Here is an 8,494-nt window from a genome sequence, read left to right as displayed (position 1 = left end):
TATGCCTTTTTTTAAAGACTTTTTATATATAATAATATATTAATACTAGCTGTTTTGATAGAGTAACACCAGCAAATCGGCAAAGAAAAAAGAATGATTTTGCATCATGATTATGTTGCTTATATGTTGTAGCCTATATGTTGTTTAAATAACTATTTCAGCCTATGTCATGATAAAAATGTTGCATATTGTTGGGGTTATGCAATTTATGCTAATAGTAATACTTTTTAATGTTTGATTTCAGGGACAATAAATTTGTTGGGTTGCCACTTAATGTCCAATTTAAAATCTTTGTCCTGAAGCAAAACCACTGATATATAATATGCCCTGCTGTATGTCTAATTCATAAAAACGAGCCTGATTTCCCTTTAGAAACCAGGTCATACTGTGTAGTATCCTACCAAAAATGCAAAAGCTGCACATTTGTCCTCTGTCTTAAATTCTGAGGCATTTTCCCTTTCAGATGTTTTATTACATCTAACCTGTACATCTGGATGATCACCTAAAATAACTTTTGCATGCAGGCCTCTTTAGTTTTACTGAGGCACATCAGCATATTTGTGTTAACTTTTGTGGGCCCAGCCATGAACGTCTCACATGAGAGTACAAGCATCAGTTTGTGATTCATTTAACCAACATCTGAGGGTCAGCAGTCAGTTTTCCTAGAAGCGATTGATTTTAAAAAGTGTGCTTGGGTGTGCGTGTACGTTAGCTCAAGTTTTATTGAGTCGCCTAACCGTGCGTCCCGCTAACTAGGAGCATCTGTTCTATACTTCATGTCTTTTGACAGGTTCCAGCCATGAGCATCTTGCACAAGAAGCTTAAATTTAACACCGTTTTGACCAACATATGGGGACACCAGTCGATTTTTCCATGTGCTAAAGATTTAACATTCACTCCATATTATAATTGGAATGATTCAACCCTTTTATCGACCATAAACATTAACTATTGAACCCACTTCAAGCAGCTACCCTGCGAGACATGGACATCTTTGGGTACATCACACCACAGGTCCAGTCAAAGCTTTAGCGGTGCATTTAATGAGCACCCAAACAAAGATGATGTAAGTAACACAATCATTAAACCAACACAATGCCAAAGTCTCCATATCAAAGTTGATCTTCGCTCATTTTGCAGATAATGATACCGTCAAAGGTTTGCAAATATAGAATCAGTCTATAATCACAGGTCTTTTAAATAGGGGGAAAGCGGTGCTTGCGGGGGCGTCTTTACCGTGTCTTATGTTCACAATCCCTTTATGTACTTTTACTTCTTATGTCTATTCTGTACATCCCAGACATGGAGAGACAAAGAGTTACCCGACTATAGGGAAAGACTGTCGATGATCAGTGATGAGCTGCCACTGTATAAAATAAGTGTAATTTTAACTGTAAAATGTTGTAAAAAATGTTGTTAACAGTAAGTTCCCGTACTATATACATATACATACATATACGTACTATATATATATACATACTATATACATATAGTATGTATATATAGTATGTACTATATACATACTATATACAGGGAAAAACTGTAAAAGATCTGACCAGACATTTCATGTAATTTTACAGTAAAATGCTGTTAATTGAACAGTTTTCAGAAGTAAAAAATTACAAATCAATGTATAATTTACAGTCAAAAACTGTAAACTGCATATTCCAAGGATTCCCTGCATGACACTCCACATTTGAAAGTATTTTGTTTAAATAATCATGTTTTTAAATAGTTTTTGTTATCAGTTATGTACTTTTGGGCTTTATGTTACATCTTCTGTTGTTTAATGAAAGTTTATTGCATTATTTAAGTATGTGTTACCATGATGGTGTTTTGTGTTTGCATTAATGACTCTGTGGACCTTCTATATATATCTACCTGGCCTCATGGCATTTACGTACCTGGGTGCACTTTTTAGCGTGACATGAAATACGTACCAATAAGTACATATCACTGCAGTTTCCAAAATAAATGAACACTTTCACACAAATTTACAGAGTTGCGATTAATAAAGCGTAATTTTCGCACAATTACTTGAAGAATATCATGCTATGACTTCAAAACAATATTAATATGCTGGGAGATTTGAAAAGTGATGCTTTTGAACGTTAGCATCGCACACATCCAGCTTCATATCTATGGGTTTTCAAAGACGATAAGTTTGATCGGTGGTTCACGGAGTACGGAGACGGACTTAGGAAACGAGAAGCACCGGTTCCGTATAACTACGGTTTGACAAAGCAGTTATAATCTGCTAAAAGGAAGTTCAAATGGCACAGTTGCATCAGCTAGTAGGTTTTTATATCAGTTTTGCATTTGTTTACACTATCGGGTAGGTTTAGGGCTGGATTTGGTGTAGGGCATATTTCCAACACGATAGAGCATTAACCTTTAGCGACAGTCCCCGGATATTTGAATGCTGAACCGCCGCAATGTATCTGAAGCAACTTAATAAAAAAAAAAAAAAACAGCAATATGTACCAATATCTACGTAATAAAAACGTGCCAGGGTTTACATATTGAACCTGTGTTTTAGCGCCACTCAGTGGACATTTCCATTTCAAACTGCGGCGAAACGTGCAGCAAGGTACGTAAAACGGTGTCGCACAAAAAGTGCGCAGAGGTATGTATTTTATGAGACCAGGTTGCTACATTATATATATATATATATATATATATATATATATATATATATATATATATATATATATATATATATATATATACACACACACATATATTGTGGCGGAGGAGCAACGACAGACACAGTGGCCCAGCCAACACATCCATGTGGGGCCCATAGGGGTTGCAACTGGGCCGATATCTGGGGCCCATCTGGGCTACCCAACTGGGACCCAGCTAATTTTGTCCTCAGTTTCCATGGTGGCCCAACATGGGTTAGCCCAGATGGGCTGATGACAGGCCCTTGATGGGCTCCATATAGGGCCCATACGGGTTAACCAGGTAGCTCCCATTCGGTGCCTACACGAGTCTGCCTACATGGGTTAGAGATGGGACCCAGCTAGGTCTTATGTAGGTCTCTTATGGGCCACAACAAGTATACACATGGGCTAACATTTGTCTGTTTGGGTTACCTTATTTTACAGTACACCCATAAATACAAACAATACATTAAATCCACTAAAATGCTAAAGGTATTCAATAAACAGAAACCAGTAGTTCATGCTTTTAAGCAAAGTTTATTTGGAATAATTTAAACATTACTATTATAACTTGTACATTTACAACTTTATAAAACAAGTATAAAAAAAAAAAGTTAATTTTAAGCTCCTGAAAAACTTTATTTCTTGTAAAAAAAAAAATTAAAAAATCTTCATAACTTGTATTCTGCATGCTTTAAACGAGGTTTCGTTGGAATAATTTGAACATGACCATTATATCTTGTGTATTTACAACTTTATAAAACATAAGCATCTTAAAAAAAAGTTAAAGTGAAGCTCCTGCCAAACATTATTTGGAATAACTTGTATCGTTTGTATACGCATATCTGAAAACTCTAAAATACATTTCACAAACAAACAAACCAACCGTGCAGCTCCTCACACCTCTGTCCTCGCTCTCCCAATGACCCTTTGAAAAGACAACAATTAATGAACTACTGTGCCACTTTTTCAGTTAAAACAGACGATTCTTGTCTTTTTAAAGATTGTATTTCCATTTAATAATCACGAATATCTTAAGACTTACCTATCTTGCTCTCTACTATGTGACTAGCCACTTTGACGCTGACTTTTCTGCCTCTTTTCTGGTAATTTGGTTAAGAGATTTTTTTTAAGCTTCCTGTAAAGCACATCAAAAGCATTAAAGTTAGATTAAATTCCATATTTAAGCCCTTGCAATAAATAAGCAGTCATCTCCAATTTTACATTTTTTCAGGATGTACAATAATGGTATCGGATATAATATTCTATCATAAATGATTTCTGTGTAAACGAGGGCACAGGGCAACATTTAAAGGCATAGTTCACACAAATTTTTTTATTTGTCTCATTGTTTAATCACAAATGCCAAAATATGTCCATCTGAAATTCACTTTAAAAAAAAATATAATTTTTATCAGGCAAATAAATATAGGTCATCATTCAATTCATTGCCATTACAGTGAAATAACTGAACATAAACATAAGAGCCTGAAAATTTCAGACGGTTTTTGCATCTGATGTCTTCATTTGTTCTTATTTTATTATCACTTCACTTGTATTAGTGTACTTGTCTTTAATAAAGTTTGAATGTTATTTATTATAAACTATTTTTGTGATTGCTTCACCACAAATGAACAGTTACTTATCACTAAAATAAGCAGTACACCTGGTTCATATTCTCATAATTTGGGGTATTGCTTGTCCAAATATGGACAATTATTTGCATTCAATCAAACTGATTTGATTCCACTGATTTATGAAGAACAAACTCAACTCTACCAAACAACCTCTGTTTGCACATGAACATTAATAATCCAACAGCAAGTAAACATACCTTATACAACCTCAAGCAGTCTGAGCCCCTGAAACTCTCACTTTCCATGCCGGCTAACACAATTGAACTCTCTTGATAAGGGGTGGTCCAAAAGGAAGGCCCTCATTCTTCTCGTGGCTTCATCCACAGTACTGCCACCACAGTAACCTAATGGAAAACAAGATTATTATTATTATTATTGGGAGACAACACAAAAAATTAACCCTGAATAATTGCAATTACATTTCCCCCCAGATCTACTGTGTGTATCAAGTCCATACAAGTCTATTACTCTCAATTCCTATGGAACACTTCCATAATTCCTATGCAGTTACCTCTGTAACAGATGTTTTATACTTGTACTACAATTGTGTTGCCTGTGCTACAAAAACACTCTCTATAGCAAAACAGCTACAGTACTGTGAAAATGTGTTAGGCCACCATTACATTTGTTGTTTTGGAAATGGTATAATGATTATCGCCGAGTTTTTTTATTAGAATACAACAAGAAAATACAGATAATTTATAGGCAGTATTAAAAAAATGAAAGAAACAAAATGGTGGCCTAAGACTTCTGCACAGTACTGTAATTTAGGTGCAAAAACGTTAACGTTCAGCCCTGTGAACCTGCTAAATGGTTATGTTAGAGTTAGAACATACCACTTGTTTCTGGAAGGTGGGGTCTGCCAATTTCTGCTCCACTGCATCAACATCCAAGACCGTCCGATTACTTTCTGTAAGAAAAATGCTTATTACTTAAAAAAAATTTAAATTCTAATTTAGGCAAAAACATTTGTATAGTCATAACAATTTGTAACAACACCCGAATGCAAACTGTTGCAGATTTATATAAGGCAGAAACTCCTGTTTGCATGATAAATATTAGTTGTACTATTATTGTATTTTATGTATTGTTAAAAGTACAACAGCCTTGTTTACGGTTCAAATGGAGATCTGTCCCAGGCTAACGTACCTTATTTACACTAATGTTAGCTTCTCTGCTATAAGCCATTTCACATCGTGGTTGTAATCTTCCTGTATCGTGAGCACACAGCCCGCTGCCAAACTTTGCAGTTTGAGCTTTTTTAGTGGTTTTTTTGTTTTGTTTTAGAGGGCGTAGGGAACACCAATACAGCATTATCGTTTAACGTTGGACATTGGCGCCAGAAATAAGAGGAAAATATGGCGCGATCTGAGTATGAAGTCTAAATTCTAACGTGACAAAAGCCAAACTATGTTTCGGTTAACATCATGGTTTGTAAACAATGTAATTACATGCTCTACATTTTCAGTTTTGAAATTGTAATTCTTACCTTGGTTACACTGACGGCAAACGATGTTCTCCCTAAAATTACAGCAAAGCAGTCAGAGACGTCAGTTAAGCACAGCAAAGCAGTCAGTAACGTTAATGGCGTCGGCGCGATGCAGCGCGTGCTGCGTGGGGGATGGGAATTGCTGAATGAAATCTCGCGGGATCCACACTGCATGCAGATCGAGGCAGGGCTGCATCTCGCGGTAGTTTGATGTCGTGGGGAATGGGATCTCGATGGAACTTGGGAGATCTCGAGTTGTCAGCACAATTAAAGTGGCTGCATTTTTTTTGGCTAAATGTCAGCGGAAAATTGGGTAGAATGAGTGTTGGAATCATAGACTGTAATAAAAAAAAAGGAGGGGAATTTTTTTGATTTTGATAAAAGTAATCCAAGTGTCAAAACAACAACAAAAATCATTTTAAAGACACATATGTGCATATATATATACACATGTAATCACCCCATGGGAATAATTATGTTTGAACTTGTATATTTGATAAAACAAATAGGGTCCCATGTGTAGCCCATTTTGAGCCCATGCACACATTTCCCATTAATTACCCAACTGGGAACCACATGGGGAGCCCACCTGGGTTCACCCAAGTGGGCCCCAGATAAGATGCCCACCTGTTCACCCATGTGGGTCTTAGCTGGGTCACCCAAGTGGGCCCCAGATAAGATGCCCACCTGTTCACCCATGTGGGTCTTAGCTGGGTCACCCAAGTGGGCCCCAGATAAGATGCCCACCTGGTTTCACCAATGTGGGTCCTAGCTGGGTCACCCAAGTGGGCCCCAGATAAGATGCCCACCTGGGTTCACCCATGTGGGCCCCAGATAAGATGCTCACCTGTTCACCCATGTGGGTCCTAGCTGGGTCACCCAAGTGGGCCCCAGATAAGATGCCCACCTGGTTTCACCCATGTGGGTCCTAGCTGGGTCACCCAAGTGGGCCCCAGATAAGATGCCCACCTGGTTTCACCCGTGTGGGTCCTAGCTGGGTCACCCAAGTGGGCCCCAGATAAGATGCCCACCTGGTTTCACCCGTGTGGGTCCTAGCTGGGTCACCCAAGTGGGCCCCAGATAAGATGCCCACCTGGTTTCACCTGTGGGTCCTAGCTGGGTCACCCAAGTGGGCCCCAGATAAGATGCCCACCTGGTTTCACCCGTGTGGGTCCTAGCTGGGTCACCCAAGTGGGCCCCAGATAAGATGCCCACCTGGGTTCACCCATGTGGGTCCTAGCTGGGCCACCCCAGTGGGCCCCAGATAAGATGCCCATTTTGAGCCCATGCCCACTCTGTACCCCTGTAGCCCATGTGAAACCCATGTGGGCCCCACATTAACGTGTTTGCTGGGGGGTGTGGCGTCAGGCCTCGGAGAGGCTTTTATTAAACAGAAATAGTGTCCAAAGGGAATAAAGTGTCCAAAACAAACAAGGGGGTCTGGTGTCCTCGTCGTGCTGCGGGGTTTGTGAAGGAGGGGCAGTGTTCTGGAAGGAAGGGTCCAGGTAAGGGGCGGAGTCCGGCGGACGCAGGCGCTCCCACTCGGGTCCGGGGCGCGAGGGGCGGCGGCTTCATCATAGCTGCGGCTCTTCCTGTTGGTCCACGCCATTCGGCGGGACTTATTCGGCCCGGCATCCTGGCCCGACGGCCCTTACACGGGTGCGGTTTCGTCCGGACCGCGGGTCCGGCAGCTCACGTCTCTGGCGGCACTAAAGTCCCTCCACGCTCCCTTCCTGGACCCACGAGGACACCAGTGTGCATGCACGGGGACGAGACCGGTCTTCCGAGGAGAGGCGCGCTCGGCATTTAAACAGCGGCGGTAATGAGGCTCCATTCAGTTCAGGTGCGCCTCATCACACGCCGCCAGCCCTAGCGAATTCAGCGCCCCTCCTCTCTCGCACACCCACTCCCGTCGGGAGCCTGGTGAAGGGCGGCGAATAAGGGTGATGATAAAAAGGGGGAGGCAGCCGACTCGTCACAATATATACATACTTCTGCTTGTGGTGAAGCTACTTGTGAGGAGCTTTGATTCTTAATGTGGCTTTCTCTTTTACCACCTGCATTGTTATGGTGGTTGTCAGTATGTTAAATGGACAAAAAAATTTTTTTAATATCAGTGTGTTGCATTTACTGGTTTACATTCAAATTTCTTTGTTCGCAAATTACAGTTTTATACTGTAAATTTTACAGTTTGTTCTGTAAATATGTTCACAGTTTTTCTGTATTTTATACAAATTTATTTTGGCAACCACAGCTGCCAAAATTATTTTGTAAAAACTACCGAATTTTGGTATGACAATGGTATGACTGTAAACATAAATGTTTTCATGCCATTATGTGCCATGATTGGCTGATTTCTATCGCCTAAACATTCTCATGTATTACATACTAGGCCCATCTGTCCTACGGCCTCTGTTTTTCTGCATATCCCTCTGTTTTATTTATTTCCTCTAGTTGGACTGGGTTTAAAGAACCGCTCAAAGAAACATCAGAACCAGATACACGAGTGGATTTGCATGAGAGTTTCACACATCCTCGTTTTCATTTCGGTCCAAATGATAAATCAGTCAAAATCTTTGTCACTGCACACAACATTCTTGAGATTCTTCAGCTTCTAGTCACACGACTGCATGGAGAAGTGTGACTGGAATATCTCATTCTTAGCCTGCAGACAGACAAAACAAAGAAGTCACTCACCTTGA

The 8,494-nt window shown here is 40.0% G+C and overlaps 1 long non-coding RNA gene across 1 annotated transcript; it reads right to left on the bottom strand.

The window, feature by feature from the left end:
• Positions 1 to 3,274: 3,274 nt before the first annotated feature.
• On the bottom strand, positions 3,275 to 5,934 carry LOC131553733 (uncharacterized). The gene is made up of 5 exons (XR_009274247.1): positions 5,793 to 5,934; positions 5,140 to 5,213; positions 4,501 to 4,647; positions 3,712 to 3,804; positions 3,275 to 3,594 (listed from the first exon to the last, which is right to left on the bottom strand). It is a non-coding gene; the product is annotated as an uncharacterized LOC131553733 (long non-coding RNA).
• Between the last annotated feature and the right edge of the window lie 2,560 nt (positions 5,935 to 8,494).

The sequence above is a fragment of the Onychostoma macrolepis genome, chromosome 14 (genome assembly GCF_012432095.1).
Source record: "Onychostoma macrolepis isolate SWU-2019 chromosome 14, ASM1243209v1, whole genome shotgun sequence".
Classification (NCBI taxonomy): Eukaryota; Metazoa; Chordata; class Actinopteri; order Cypriniformes; family Cyprinidae; genus Onychostoma; species Onychostoma macrolepis.
Note: the sequence above shows the minus strand (reverse complement) of the source record. Positions and strands in the feature narration are given on the sequence as shown.